Genomic DNA, 17,500 nt, shown 5'->3' with positions numbered 1-17,500 from the left:
ATATTTCAAAGTAGTTAACCGAGGGTTGGTTAATCTCTTTATATTACAAAATGGTTAGCAAAGACCACCGCGTTCCACTTCTAGACATTCGGGCACTGCTATTAAGGCTGAATTAGAAAGAGAGTAACGGGATTGTAACAATTTATTGAATAAAAATGTTAGAAAGCCTTTTAAATGAAAGTCAAGGAGATTCTGGCCAAGAGTCTTGAGCACAGTAGGGCATTGACAAATACCCTTCCCCAAACAACCCCCACCTTTCCCTACTCACCCTCAACCTTGAGCGCCGAAGAGTTGGTTAAGTAGAAATATCTACTCCATAATGACGAAATGGCATTGTCTCGTTTTAATAATAATACGTGATTAATACACTATGATTCATTTTCGAAAAGAGCCAAATAAATTCTCTCTCTCTCTCTCTCTCACACACACACACACACACACACACACACACACACACAGCCACCCAGTATGACTGGTTCTGAAAAGTGGTGACGGATTGCTAATAAGATAGAACTTCCTTGCACAGTTTTGGCAGTTCAGTTCGAATGATGTCTGAACTCCTGGACTTTGAGAAAGAAGAAGACGACGAAGAAGAAAAAAGGCCGCCTTGAGATAGGCACTTGAAAGTTTTCTTTTAATGTTACCCTGGGAGATGGAGCCGTACCAGCTATCCATGGATGTTCCTAGTAAACTTACGGCATTGTAATGTGTGATATACAACTTGATTCATGAGTGATCTCGACCTAAATGCAGTAGACCTCGTACGGGGGTAGTGCCATCACTGCACCTCACGCGGTGCACTGTAGACATTACTCAAGGTTCTTTGCAGCGTCCCTTCGGCCCCTAGCTACAACCCCTTTCATTCCTTTTACTTTACCTACGTTCAGATTCTCTTCCATCTCACTTTCCATCCTCTCCTAACAATTGTTTCATAGTGAAACTGCGAGGTTTTCCTCCTGTTACACCTTTAAAATTTTCTTTACTTTCCATTTTCCTTTCCGCACTGAATGACCTCATAAGTCCCAGCGCTTGGCCTTTGGCCTAAATCTTATACTTCAACTAAATGCAACATAATCGTAATGCAATAGAATTTGACTAATCAGTCATTCAAACCATGTTTGACAAGCAACCTCACTAAAGGTGTGGACTCGACCCATATAAAATAGAACCGCACCAACCATCCACAGAGGCAGCTTTAACAGAAATAACCCTACAAAAGATAAAGCGCTTCGGGGGCTCTTTGGTCTAAATCCTGACTGAAGGAGGAACTTGACCTATATATAATGTACTAGAAAACGATGCTATCAATCCCCGTAGTCAGCTTTAAAATAAATAAATAACCGCTCAAAAAAAGACACTGGTGCGTTCGGTGGTTCTTTGATATGCCGCCTCACTCAAGGAGAGAACTCGACCTGTATGAAACAGAACCTTGCCAACCATGTTTTGATATCCAAAATCAGATTAAAGAAGAGAGGTAGACAATTATGTGATAGATCCTGTAGGCATTACTCATTAATGTTCCTTGCAGCGTCCCTTCGGATAGCTGCAGCCCTTTTCATTCTTTTTACTGTACCTACATTCATATTATCTTTTTTCCATCGTACTTTCCACACTCTGCTAACAGTTGATTCATAGTGCAACTGCGAGGTTTCCCTCCAGTTGCACCTTTCAAACCTTTTTACTCTCAGTTCCCCTTTGGGTGCTGAATGACCTCATGGGTCCTAGCGCTTGACCTTTGACCTAGATTCTGTATTCCATTCCATTATGTGCTAGACATACCATGCATCCACGGCTGTGCTTTTGTGCTTTCTGAAACTCAAGCACAGAAGATAACTTGATTTTTTAGGGTCGTGATATGTGACGTCACTGGAGGAGGTGAAATTGACTTAATGCAATGGGACCATTTGAAAAAACTCAAGCGAAGTAAAAAAACAAAAGAGTGCTTTCAGGTTGCATGGTATGTCAACAAAGGAACGATTACAACCGGGCCAAAAAGGAGTGCGTTCCACCTTTGCAGCATATGCAGGCGCGACTATGCATGTGCAGTGGAGCGCTTTCGTGTGTGTATGTGGAGTGTGTGAATGACGACTTTTGGGTAGCCTCATGAGGGCTATTGATTAACACGTTTCAACCCCACCCTTTCTCCCCTCCTGATTGATATCGTGACACATACGCACAAACGCAGGGCCACAAGTTAGGAGCTCACCTGTCCTGCATGGCGTTGCATTTTCACCTTTTTCACACGTTTCTGTGGAGCCTTTCTATGATTTTTCTTATTATTCATTTCCCTTCTGTTTGCAGCCGTGTTTGATATGCAGGGAAATGTAACATTGGTTTTGAATCGACATCAGATAGAATATTTGCTTTAGCCATAACTTGAATGAACATCCGATTAATAACCTGAATTGGGAATTTTATTTCATATTGTAAACTTTTCATATTTTTGTATCATATACACAATAACTGTATTTTGCCATAAATTTTAAGTAGGTATCAGCAGCTGAATATCAGAGGGAAGATGTCAGGTACGCCATAAGACATGACTATTTTTTTTTTAATTATGATTAGATAGGTTATATCAGGGAATTTTCTAAAAGACTGTGCGCTGTTTTATTATACACTTAAAATGAAATATGAAAACCGGTCAAGATAATGAAGACTTGATATCGTACACCATAGGATATTACGGGAACTGGAAATCGGGAAGAAATACCGAATGTTGAAGTCTAGTAGAACAAATAAAATTAATTTTAAAAGGAACATGTTGTGCTTCTTCTTTTGTAGGATTGCTGTAATTGTTCCCAAGCCAGGGGACTCTTGTTCGTTGCCCTGAGCAACAAAATATACATGGGTAATTTTCATGAATATGAATTTTTTTCGCTTTTTTCGTTTTTTATGTGCATAGGTAAAGATCCTTTTCTTGTCACGCAAGAAAAGAAACTTCAATTATCTTGCGAACAATTTCCTTTACAATAGATTTCACGGCAAGGAATTCTTCTATCATCACAAAGAATTGCCAGGATATAGAATTCTTGTATTATTTGTGGTTAATATGTTCTCCTTACGTAAGTGCAAAAGGCATAGAATTCCTTCATTAATGTTGAGGAATATAGTAGTTCCTTTTAATTGCTGGCAAAGGAGAAACATTCTTTAATTACTTTGTCAACAGAGTTCCCATACATAATAGTCAAGATCGGGAAGTTTTTTTATTTTGTTATCATACAAACGATGTAGTTGCCTTGAATATTCATTGAGGCTGGGGATATTTTGCTTGTTGTATGCACAGTAGCTGAATAATTCAGATTCATAGCTAGAGCTTGTTATAGCGAGTGAATTGTTCGCTTTTAACCGATACCGTAAACTTACGCAATTGCAACTGTACTTCATCATGCGAAATTAACATTGTTCTTTGAAAGGAAGAAAGGGAGCTATTGCAGAGTCAATTGAGCGGAGAGAATAATGAAAATGATTATGAAATCACAATTGCTTTATGCACGGACGAGAGGGAATGGTTGTGAAATCAACCTTGCTGTTTGCTGGTTGAAGGATAATTGCTGAAGATCAACATTGTTCCTAAAGGAAAAAGAAAAAAGCACTTGAGAAATGAAAATTATTCCTTGCATGGAAAATGAAAGCAACATCATTTCTTGCATGAAAGAATAAGAATAATTGCGGTAACATTATTATTTAGTGGGAAGACGAGGAATAGTTTTAAAATCATAAGTAACATACATTTTCTTAAGTGAATTCATGTCCGAATAATACAATAGTTTATTGATGTTTTTCGTGATGCAAAAATTGTTTTGTGATAGATATACAAGCTGAATATTTTAAAACCTTACGAGCAACTTGCTGTTCAGTTAGATTAAGCTGGTCTTATGTCAGCAAGGGCTCTTGATCAGAAGCAGCCGTCAGTATGGCAGGGTTTTAAAAGGCAGTAAGGCGCCTGATCTGGACTTCCGGGTTCAGCCCAACCAATTGAGACGTTAGCAGCTTTCCGCTGTATAATGAAATGATCATGCATTTCTTACGTCAAGACAAGAGGCAGGCTGTTAAGGACCCAAACGTTGTTTGGTGATAATAAAAAAAAATAAGAAAGGGCCATTTTATAAGTAAGCTCTAACTTGTACAGAAAGATGAAAATACTCAAGTAGAGAGCCAGAACCAAAAACAATTGGTTGTGCATATTAATATTTTATGATACTTTAAATTTGGTTGGACTGTGGGTGTATAAAGTCTTTATGAGACTTGACAGTTAAATTTCATAAGTCAGCTAACGGAAACGCACTAATGACCAGACTTAACATGCATGCATACATTCAGCCATGTATGTAAGCAGACTTCACGTATATGCTACATTCCTACATGCGCACGTATTCGTGTATGCGTGTAGACTGCCCATATATACATGTATGTATGCATGTGAGATATACATGCTTTAGTCCCGTTTTGAGGGGGCGTGTTTGTGCCCTGGATGGGTGGGCGAGAGACCCCTAGTAGGTTCGATATATGGCCATAGAAATCAAATTCCAGTTGCCGGCTTTAACGTGGCTATTTTTTTTATGTAGGTCAGTGACCGGCTTTGTGATACAGGTGAAAGAGAGAGGAAATAAATATTATCTTGATTACGTCCCCTTTCAATCCTCATAGAAAACAAGACAGTCGGTCATTTCTGATATTCCTTGTTCGTGTCATGGGTGTCTTTCTGTAGTTTTTGTTTGCTGTTCTTTATCTCTGTCATATAGGTACAGGTGTTTAACATTGCTTCAAAGTCCCATTTTGATCTAAAGTCAAAATTTTCTGCATTTTTCTGTTTTTTCATGGCTGACGGAAACTGTCTCGCCATTCTTCTCTTCCAGACATTTATCAAAGTTCTATCATTTCCCCATCTTATCTTCATCCTACCCTCGCTGCCTTACTCCAGACCACCCATTCCTAGTACCCCCCCTCTGACTCCTAACCTTCCTACCCTAATCCTTCACCTCCACCCCCCGCCCCCAGGCTTTCTGCTCCCTCTGTGTCTGGATGATTTAGGAGCATTGTCCGCTTGGGCTGTGGTGGCTCCGTTCTAAAATATCAATGGATGGACTCCCGACGACCAGAGAATATAGAAGGAAGTAATCCACTTACAGAGACAGTATTTGCGTTGCTGTAAAGTCCGCCTTGCACTTAAAAAAAAAAAAAAAAACACGTCAGATTTTTTTTTCTTTTTGCTTTGCTTACTTGACTTTTTAGATAGAACGATTTTTTTTCTGTCGGGTTTTAACTTTCTCTTGATTAAAATTGTAGATAAATTTTAAATACTTTGTACATTGATGGTAGCCAAAACATCCTGTTTGTTAAATATGAACTGAAATGTATGCCTTCTGTCTCGTATTGTGAGCTAATCATTCTGTATAATACCCTATTTCTGTTATTTTTATTCTCTTAATTTCTATAATTTTCTTTTTCCTAATTCATTCTGTATCTTCGACATTCATCATCATATTACCATCGTCAAGTGTCCCAAGTTGGTATTCTATATCAAAGTCAAGATACTGAAACAAGAGAGAGAGAGAGAATTTGCAAGGGCGACATCCGTATTCATAACACGAGAAGGAATCATAAGATAAACGAAGTAATATGAGGAGCAAGAATGAAATAATAAGCAACAACAGGAACATAAAAGGGAGAGAACATAAAGAGAGAGAGAGAGAGAGAGAGAGAGAGAGAGAGAATTGGTAACACGAGAAGGAATCACAAGCTAAACGAAAAGATAAGAGGAGCAAGAATGAGATAATATGCGACAGGACGAGAGAACGTCAAAGGACAGAGAGAGAGAGAGAGAGAGAGAGAGAGAGAGAGAGAGAGAGATAACCTGTAAGGGCGATATCCTTATTCGTAACACGAGAAGGAATCATAAGATAAACGAATATATGTGCAAAAGGACGAGAGAACAGAAAAGGACAAGAGATGAGAGAGAGAGGAATTCTGATGATGGTGATGATGATGATGATGATGTGGCTGCATGTAGGCGTTTATAGAGGCGTGGAGCGTCGGAGAGATGACTTCCATAAAATTCGCCCAGCCTAAACAGTATCACCTTTACTATGTATATTGGACATCAAGCAAAACGCCCCTTCGAATGTTTTCTTGTCCTTTATCACACCATGCCACACATTTGGGCCCAGGGTCCCTCCCTGTCAAGGGGGAGTGGGTGTGGGGATGGGTGGGGTGGGGGTAAATGTGGGTCGGAATATCTTTGGGGGGTGGCAGGAGGTTGTGAGGAGGCGTGACTAAGATGTAACGGGCGTGAGTTAAGAAAAGATGTTTGTGTTTTTTGTGCATATATTATGCAAGCTTGCATGCGTGCATACATATATGTATATATATATATATATATATTATATATATATGTATATATATTATATATATATATATATATATATATATATATATATATATATATATATATATATATCTCATCTTGATTTTAGTTGTACGGTTATTTTTCAGTCAGAGAAATTCCACAATAAGCACTTATATATTAGTGCAAATGAAAACATTAGATGAATAAGATGAATGACTTGGTCAGGATACAAAAATTAAAAATTGTATAGCTAGTAATAATGCTGTTAGTATAAATGTGCATGAGATTGGTTGGTTGCATGACTGGATAAGTTACATTTTATGGAAAGGACAAGACAGGTGCTTGCTTGGCTGGTTAAATTTCAAGTCGTGAAGGAAGTAAGACGATTGTTTTCGTGACTGGTTAAGTTTCAAGTCATGTAAAAGACAATTTGGTTGTTTGCTTGACTGGTTGTTACATTTCATGGAAGAGCCAGGACAGTTGGTTGCTTGGCTGGTTAAATTTCAAGTCATGAAATAAGTAAGACGATTTTTTGCGTGACTGGTTACATTTTGAGTCATGGAAAACATAACGGTTGGTTGCACGATTCGTTAAATTCCAATGAATTGAGTGGATAATGCGGTTTGTCGCAAAGCAAGTAAAGTTTCAAGCCATAGGAAGGACAAAGTGGTTCATTGTATGACTAGTTAAGGTGCAAGTCTTGGAAAAGGCAATACAGGTGGTTGCATGACTGATTAACTTCACACGAAAAAACACGACGGTTAGCTGCGCGACGGGCTACCAAGTTTCAATTCATGAAGAAGAAAGATGGGTGGTTGCACGACCAGTTTGGGCTGTGCATAAGATACCTGTAATTGAAAGGAAGCGCTCATAGATGGTTTGGTTATGTAGAGAAAATATGAGTGGGGTTTTAACAAAAAATAATTTAATGCTGTGTTTTGTTGTTAAATATGGAAGAAATTTAGCTTTAGAACAAACTAAACAAAAAAACTGTGTTATCAGGCAAAAATAACTCAAGCTTTAGAAGTGAGTTATGTAGCCCTGCATAGACCTTACAGAAAGGATCGTATATCTACCACCGAAACCTGGCAGTGACCTTTATAGAGTAATTTATCGCTTAAGCTGGGAAATTTATGGCGTAAGCTTAGGATTTTTAGTGCTTTTGTTTTCCTTGATTCCTATAACATTTGTCGAGATAAGAAGCTCGTCTTTTATTTTTGTTTGAGTGACTAAAGGTTGTAGTATTCGTTTACCTTTCCTGTCAGGCTTCACTCTCAAAATAAAAAAAAAAAAAATCTTGATCTTTAGGAAAGTGAATGGCTGAGTGGTTAGAGGTATTTGTTTGTTTGAGGCTTTTGCATCGATTCACTTTTTTAATGATGCAACTCTGTTAGAAAAGACAGAAGTTCATTCATATGCAGTTGCAACATCTGAATGAATGGGAAAGTGAGAGAATGGACGAGTAAGCCTTTTAAATGTAACTCAAGACAAAATACTGCCGTGGCTTATATCAGCCTCACCTCTCTCTCTCTCTCTCTCTCTCTCTCTCTCTCTCTCTCTCTCTCTCTCTCTCTCTCTCTCTCTCTCCCCTAGTGTATAGCAAGAAGAAGTGAATAATCTTTCACTTTATAGCGACGTATATTTCTATACAAGGGCTTGAGAGACGCCATAACATATTTTTTAGTAACACCTAATAGACGTTTTTGGATTGGCCGTCTGCCTATTGGTGTTGCCATTATTTTCTAAAGGACAAATGACTGTATCTGGAGAGGGGTTGGGTTAAGGGGGCGGCGGCCTGTAGGGAAATAAAAGGGGTGGTGGAGGGCGACTTATATATATTATGCTGACAGTGCAAAGGCGTTATGAATGTAGAGGGAAACAAGACGTACAGACACCGTCTGACAGATCTAATGTATTTTGGAGGCTCTTGGGTTAAGATCAGTCAATAAAATATTCGTTTTTAGGGAAAAGGGCTGTCGCTGGAGATTCTCTCTCTCTCTCTCTCTCTCTCTCTCTCTCTCTCTCTCTCTCTCTCTCTCTCTCTCTCTCTCTCTCTCTCTAGAGTCGTTTTATTGATATTTGTAAGGAAGAATCTTTGGGGTGACGGTTATTGTTATAGTTTATTTATATCTTTAAGATTTATCGAGTGCTTTAGGCCTTTGGGTTTCTATCCTGTGAAGGATATTATTTAAGGATATTAGCAGCCATAATTCACACACACACACACACACACACTGTATGTTTCGAGAATAAGGATATATCTATGAAAGAAAGACAGGGAGGTAGAGCACTGAATAATATTATAGGCTGTAAGTAATATAAAAAGTATTTTTCCATATAGATATATATTGGAATAAAACTTACGGATAATGGTAGGATGGGAAGACGTGAGTCACTGAGCAAGTAAAAGAAGAAAAGTAGAAGGGCTCCAGCAGCAGGTTTGGGAGAGAAGATGATTTATGAAAGTTAAATGTGAATGAATAGGAAATGGTAAAGGGTATTAGATGAATGGTTTGTCCAGTGGATGTAGAGGACTCTCAGTGATTCAGCAATTAAAGCAAGTGTGTGGTAGGGACTTGTATTGTTTTTTCCTTGAGCCTTCCTTTCAATAAGCGATGCCTTACTGTTTATAATTATATATATATATATATATATATATATATATATATATATATATATATATATATATATATATATATATATATATATATATACATATATTATATAAATATATATATATATTAATATGTATATGTATTTATGTATGTATATGCATATATAAATTATATATATAAATATATATACATATATAATTATATGTATATATATATATATATATATATATATATATATATATATATATATATATATATATATATATATATATATATATATATATATATATATATATATATATATATATATATATATATATATATATATATATATCTTCTTTGTCTGCATCTTTTCCCCCCTTCTGTGTTAGGTGGATGTTTCTGGACAATTGTTTGTCTCTCAGACCTTCTTTAACTACATTCATCCACCTTCGCTTCGGTCATCCTCTCGCTCTCCCACTAGGCACCTCCATATGCGTCACTCTCCTCCCCACACATGTCTCATCCCTTCTCATCACATGGCCATACCACCGCAGTCTTCTTTCCTGGGCCTTTTTGATAGTTCTACGACTTTAGTAGTTCCTCTCATTCTTTCATTTTTGATCCTGTCCATTTTTGTTACTCCACACATCCACCTGAGCAGTTTCATCTCTATCGCATCCAGTTCCCTCTCTTGCACTCTCTTTACTGGTCATGTTTCTGCTCCTTATATATACATATATACATATATATATATATATATATATATATATATATATATATATATATATATATATATATATATATATATATATATATATATATATACAGTATATATATATATATATATATATATTGGTTGACTGTTCAGTGTAATTAGCTAATATTGTTTATAATAATAATTAAGCCGGCGTTATCCCAGCGTGGACTCTTGCTCTTAGAGCATCCCGTAACAAATAATTAGCTAAAAACCGTTCAGTTACTTCGTTGAGCAGAGCATAATTCCAATACGTCAGTGAGTTGTTTGGCAATTAGTTTAATCAGGTCAAAAGTCTGTCAAATACCGTATATCGTTAATTGCATATAAATGTGAGCGAGTAAGCTGTTTTAATCAGGTAATCGGCTTATAAATCGGTTATGGTATTCACTGATCACAACAGCGTAATAAGTAAGCGGTTTTAATACGAGTAATCGGTTTAAGAATTTGTTATGTGTTTTGTTGATCACAACAGCGTGAAAATTAAGTAAACTGTTTTAATTGGTATAATCGGCTTAAAATCGGTCGTCAGCTTCTTTAGTCACAACGGCTTCAAATCCATCATTTACTTTAGACTCAAAGTAATTTGTTCAAAAGTAAGATGTTGTATGGTTAGAATAAAACGTTTATCAGGAAATGGAGTGTTCTGATAGGCATAATCGGCTTAAAAGCCAATTATTCCATTCGTATACTGGAACGTTATTTGAATGGCAAATAGCCTTTTCCGTAATCAGCATCATATGTCTTCCCGTAGGGAGAGGGGTTAGTGCCATCAGTGCACCTCACGCATTGCACTGTAGGCATTACTTGAGGCTCTTTGTAGCGTCCCTTCTGTCCCAAGCTGCAACCCCTTTCATTCCTTTTACTGTACCTCCACTCATGTTATCTTTCTTCCATCTAATTTCCACCTTCCCTTGACAATTGTTTCTTAGTGCAACTCCGAGGTTTTCCTTCTGTTACACCTTTAAAACCTCCTTTATTCTCAATATCCCTTTAAGCTCTGGTCGACCTCATAGGTGCCAGCGCTTGGCCTGTGGCCTAAATTTTATATTCCATTCCATTCCATCTAGTTACTTTCCGCCCTCTCCTAACAGATGTTTCATAGTGCAACTGCGAGGTTTTCCTCCTGTTACACCTTGAAAATCTCCTTTGCTCTCAATTTCCCTTTCAGCGATGGATGACCTCATAGGTCCTAGGGCTTGGCCATTGGCCTAAATTTTACATTCCAGTTGCATTCCATACGTTCAGTGATCGGCCTAAAACTTTTATTTTAAATTGGATTCTTTTGAAAGGCATAATCGGCTTGAAAGCCAGTTATTCCATCCGTGCACTAGAACATTATTTGAATGGCCTTTTAGTTTTCTGTAAAAGAAAACTGTTGAGATGGCTATTTGTCTGTCTGTCCACACTTTTTCTGTCCGCTCTCAGTTCTTAAAAACGACTGAGCTAAAGAGCTGCAAATTGGTATGTTGATCATCCACCCTCCAATCATCAAACGTACCAAATTGCAGCCCTGTAGCCTCAGTAGTTTTTTTTTTTTTATTTAGGGTTAGCCATGATCGTGCGTCTGGCACCGCTATAGATCCCAACAACACAGGCCACCACCGGGCCGTGGCTGAGAGTTTCATGGACCGTGACTGAGAATTTCATACAGCATTACACGCTGTTAAGAAACTCGATTGCGCTGAAGAAACTCCTGCGCATTTTTTACTTGTTTATTAATGACTACCATATGCCTCAAAATCGACCATCAATAAATTCTGACCCATTAGATGACTTGGGACTTGGCCATTGGGGAAGGGTCAAGTCAGGCCTTGCTTAGCTTGCTGTTACCGCCGCGAAGACACCTGCCGTTATTTATCGATTGCACCCCCGGAGGGTGGGATGTATACCTTCCGCTTTGTTTTGTGTTTTAGCCGTGGCGGGTTCGCTTATTCTCTGTCGCTTGTACGTTGGGAGGTCATCAGGTTCAGAGGTTCGTACAGTGTTCTGCTGTTAGGTGCTACTACTATTACTATTATTACTGCTGTTACTACTACTACTACCACTGTTTGATGATAATAATAATAATAATAATAATAATAATAATAATAATAATAATAATAATAATATATTTCTTCTTCTTCTTCTTCTTCTTCTTCTTCTTCTTCTTTTCTTCTTCTTATTATTATTATTATTATTATTATTATTATTATTATTATTATTATTATTATTATTATTATTATTATTATTTGGGAATGAGACACCCACATAGAAATGTTTCATCAAAGATAATTGCTGCTTCAACAAAGCTTTATTACGCATTAAACTCAGCTGAAGGAGCAATTATCTTTATTGATAACAATTATGATCGTTATTACTTTAGTGAAATGCAGAAAACTCACAGGAGGTTCTAACGATAGAAACTGTTTTGTGTGTATGAAAAAAGTTATGAAAATTTTATTCTGAAGAACATAACTCTTGGTGTGTGCATATGTATATATATATATATATATATATATATATATATATATATACGTGTGTGTATATACATACATATATGTATATATAATATATATATGAATATATAGATATGCATATATATATATATATGTGTGTGTATATATATATATATATATATATATATATATATATATATATATATATATATATAAACTCATGTCTGTCTTGTGCTTTCACTTCCACAAATCTCCACTCATTTTCAGCCTCTCGTCGTAATTAGGTTTGGGTCTTGCAACTTTTTCGTTGCTCAGAGTAGGGCCCGCTGACGCTATTCATGTACTCTTCTCCTTAGGTTGGTACGAAGGACATGTACACGCCATCTCCCATCTCGTTATTATATCCTAATAATGATATGATTTCATTTTGGCATAATTTCTCACTCTGTCCTGTCATCTGACTTCGCGTCTCCGGCCAGCCAATGAAGAATTAGAGGAATTTATTTCTGGTGATAGAAATTCATTTCTCGGTAAAATGTGGTTCGGATTCCACAATAAGCTGTAGGTCCCGTTGCTACTGTAGGTAAGCAATTGGTTCTTAGCCACGTAAAATAAATCTAAGCCTTCGGGCCAGCCCTAGGAGAGCTGTTAATCAGCTCAGTGGTCTGGTTAAACTAAGGTATACTTAACTTTTAACTAACATTCATCTTAAAGCTTCAATCTCAAACCGACAAAATCTTTTTAGAAATATTTTTTATTGTCATACCATTTTTCATACTCGTATGACAGTCCAGATCATACCTTACTAACGAATACTTCATACTTTTTTCAATGCTACTTCAGTCTGTTTGGTTTTCGTATCTTTCCCAGCCAGCCCATTGTGTGATTTGCCTTTGTCAGCCTCATTAAATTCTGACTCAAGAGAGCCTCTGTTGAGCATTATTGCTGCCAAACATGTGAAAGACTCGACCTCATTAGTATTATTTTTTTTCCATCTAATGTCATTTCATTCCTTTGTGCATACTCTGTACTCATAATTTGCTGGTTTTTTTCAAATTTATCTAAAATCCCATCTCTTGGAGTCTCTCTCTCTCTCTCTCTCTCTCTCTCTCTCTCTCTCTCTCTCTCTCTCTCTCTCTCTCTCTATATATATATATATATATATATATATATATATATATATATATATATATATATACATATATATATATATATATATATATATATATATATATATATATATATATATAAATATATATATATATATATATATATATATATATATATATATATATATATTATATATATATATCATAATGTATATATATATATATATATATATATATATATATATATATATATATATACATATATATATTATACACACCTACACACACACACACACACACATATATATATACATATGGCCTGCTTATTAATTGTTCTGGGAGAACGAAAATATCAAAGGGCCCTTTCTCCGAAATCCTAATAATATTCCCGGTATTTGACCTGTGAACTAATTGGCTCACCCATGAATTCGGCGTATTAAAGGTGACGGGAGTAGGGTCCTTCTAATCATTTTTCCTGCGAAAGAGCGAGCGTCATGTTCTACGTTTCTGAACCCAAATCGCCAGAGCGGCATTTAGGGGCCGTCGTGTTCGCGTGGTTGCGTGAGATGCTTTGTGATCATTAGTAATTGCCGGTATAAGAGGGACTGGTAGTTGACGTCGCAGTTTTTTTAAAGTGATATTTTATTCGTTGTTATTTCACAGTGGTTTAGGAATATAGGAGTTCGTTTGAAGTTACTAATTGTGAATGAAATCTCTCTCTCTCTCTCTCTCTCTCTCTGTTATTTAAAGTTACAAAATGTGAATGTTTTAATGAAATTCTCTCTCTCTCTCTCTCTCTCTCTCACAAACATTTAAGGTTGCAAAATTGAATATTTTAAAGAAATCCCCCTCTCTCTCTCTCTCTCTCTCTCTCTCTCTCTATTATTTAAAGTAACAAAATGTGAATGTTTTAATGAAATTCTCACATTTAAAGTTCCAAATTTGAATATTTTAAAGAAATTATCTCTCTCTCTCTCTCTCTCTCTCTCTCTCTCTCTCTCTCTCTCTCTCTCTCACACACACACACACACACACACACACACACACACACACACACACACACACGCACACACACACTTAAACGTATCTTCGTCGCTTCATCTTATTAAGACTGCAAATAGATTGGAGGAATGGTTCCCCATCCCTGTCTCATCCATTATCACTCAGAATCAATCAATCTTATTGGCCTGGTATTAATGTTATTGTGGTGCTGTCACGTGCCAGCTATATTTTATACCTCGAAGCGCCCTGCCTCCACGAGACTCGGACGGGTATGGCCCTTAAAATACTGTTATGGAAGAACGGTTTCCCCGTGGCTCGATCTCGCTTGCTTTGCTGTCTCGCATCTTGTTTTCAACGGGCATTCAATGTTTAGGCTGAGAGAGAGAGAGAGAGAGAGAGAGAGAGAGAGAGAGAGAGAGAGAGAGAGAGAGAGAGAGAAAGCAACGATTCAGAGAATCGGAACCTAATACTCACATTTGTTAAGATATGCACCACACATGCATTCTTTGGCATTATATGTTTATAGCTCGTAGCTTTAGTTTCTAGTACTATAATATTCCTGGGAGCCAGGATTCCCGGTTCCACGAATTCCTAGTCGCATGCAGTTCCAAAAGTAGAAGCATTTCTCCCTCCCAGTTTCGTGACTTCTTGACCCATTAACCTATAAATGACAGCATAGGAAGTTATTGATTGGTGCGGTGAGGCAAACTTCGTCGAGAGTGAGGATTTTACCCAGGGTCTACCTGTAGTGGTTGTCCATTTAAGGAGACTTGCGCCAAATTTATCGTTTGTTGTTGATGGGAAGGCCGACGGCATAGGCAACCTGACTTCTTTATCTATCGCGGGCCTCAAGGAAAAACTACAAGTAAAAAATGCGCCGAAGAATAAAGTTTTCTGTACATCGTATAATCCAGTCCCCGGAAAATAGATCTATCTTTCGGTGGTCTCGGTATAATGCTGTATAAGCCGCGGTCCATGAAACCATAACCACTGGCCGGTGGTGGCCTGTCCTATATCGTTGCCAGATGCACGATTATGGCTGATTTTAACCATAAATAACATTAAAACTACTGAGCTTAGAGGGCTGCATTTGGTATGTTTGATGACTGGAGGGTGGATAATCAACAAACCAATTTGCAGCCTTCTAGCCTCAGTAGTTTTTAAGATCTGAGGGCGGACGGCAGACAAAGCTGGCACAATAGTTTTCTTTTACAGAAAACTAAAAAGGGAAAGAAATGGGTCTAGCCTCGCCGGGCAGCTAAACGAGGACTGTGACCCTCTATTATAGAATTCAGTCAGTTATTTGATATCTTGGGTGTGGGTTTTGAGAAAGAATTAAAGGCGTCTCTACGGAACTCGTTCAGATGGAGCCTGGGCGAAAATTTAGCTATTTTAATGTTTTTATCCATTTTAAAAAACTTCTTATGACCTTCACAAAAGGATAAAGGCTGATTGTTCTTCTTGGGAAATGTATGCCGATAGTCTATTAGGTACAGAACCCCCTCACCCAAATGGAACAAGAGCCCCCACTCTGCAATCCTAAGAGGAACTACTGTAGGACCTTCCCGTCCCTAACTAGGAACCTCCAGCAGCTCTTTCTCAGGTTAATGAGGAACATGACCGGATACTCGCAGGGTAGAATGAGGAACCTTCCTTCGTACTAACAAAAAGAGGAACATTGCCCTCGTGAACTCAAGGGGATTTAAGGGCATCCCTCTTTATTCCTTAAAAGAAAAGAGGAACTTAAGGGAAACTTACTTATTTCAAGTTGAACAGTGCAATACGGCCCCAGGCCTCCTTTCCCCGAACACAGACCAGTGAGAGTTAAAAAGAAGATTGGCACAATATCCCAAAAGGGAAATAGGAACCTTACCACTACATCCTGAAAGTGTGAAGAGGAATTCCTACACCTCTAAGGGGAATGAAGGATCATTTCCACTGCACCCCAAAGAGCGTAGAAGAATATTACCGTTAACCCGTCATGGGAAAGAGAACCGTTGCTACTATATCTCTGAGGGCCTGGGAGCATTGCCACAACATCCAGGAGTGGGAAGAACAATACCACCGGTCCCGCAAGTGGTAACAGGAACATACTTCCAGAGCCCTTATGGGAAAAAGTATCATTATCACTACACCCTTATAAAGAAAGGAACATTACCAATACACTACCGAGGGGAAAAAGGATCATATTCCACGGAACCCTCGTGGGGAAACGAGCAGCTTTTCCTCCCTTTTCTTCCCTCCCTCTTCTTCCCTCCCTCTTCTTCCCTCAAGTAGAGATAGAAGCTTAACCCCCCGCCCCCCACAACCATCCCACCTCCAGTTAAGAGACCAAGGAAAATTTGCTAACTGTTTTATATGTCAGGCCCGCCAGATGCTATCTTCATTTCCACATAGTCAGAGGTTCATTTATAAGTTTGAATTGTTGGGTAAACAACCGCTCGGTAGTTGAATACGATCAAACTTTACGCCTTCGTCGAAGACAATGAAACACAAACCCAGAGAGTGCTTTCATAAAAACTAGTTCACTTTCCATATCACTTCGTAGAGGAAAACAGTTTTTTTTTGTTTCAACGTATGCATTTGTCATTTTCTGCACTAAAGTTTGGGAAAATTCTGAATTCGTCTGTTTTAGATTCTGCGTATTTAAAATAGTCTGTTTACTCAAAGTAACAAGTGAAACTCAGTGTTTCGAATTTGCTTTGGATATCCTCGTGATTTAGGATTAAAGAACGACGTACTGTAAATGTATTTAAATAAAATTGACTATAGGTTTCTATAATGCAGTTAAACCTTGAGAAGAAATATTAAAATCAGTCATGCGTATTAGAGAGAGAGAGAGAGAGAGAGAGAGAGAGAGAGAGAGAGAGAGAGAGAGAGAGAGAGAGATTTTGACCTTAAGTTCAATAGATTACATTGGATATAATCTTGTAGTTCAGTCAACCACAAATATGCAGGAAGGGCATTCTTGCTAGTTACTCAAATGACCTCATACCTGTTGACTGGTTGATTTTTTTCTTCACTGGTTATGAGGTTTTCTGGTATATTTGCTAAAGGTGTAATAGTTTTGAATCTATAGTTATCAATTCTATACTTGGTACAGCAGCTGTTGAGCGCTCTTCCAGAAATACTAAAGCAATTTACTCTGCATGATTATATACATGTATATGGATGTACATATACGTATATGTATATATATATATATGTTTATATATATATATACATATAATAATATATTAATATGTATATAT

General features: G+C 37.5%; 1 protein-coding gene across 13 annotated transcripts in view; it reads left to right on the top strand.

Annotated features, from left to right (window-relative positions):
- LOC136833364 (voltage-dependent calcium channel subunit alpha-2/delta-3-like) overlaps window positions 1-17,500 on the top strand; it is a 590,349-nt gene that overhangs the window by 103,287 nt on the left and 469,562 nt on the right. The window lies entirely within an intron of this gene.

Source organism: Macrobrachium rosenbergii, chromosome 51, assembly GCF_040412425.1.
Source record: "Macrobrachium rosenbergii isolate ZJJX-2024 chromosome 51, ASM4041242v1, whole genome shotgun sequence".
Taxonomy (NCBI): Eukaryota; Metazoa; Arthropoda; class Malacostraca; order Decapoda; family Palaemonidae; genus Macrobrachium; species Macrobrachium rosenbergii.
Note: the sequence above shows the minus strand (reverse complement) of the source record. Positions and strands in the feature narration are given on the sequence as shown.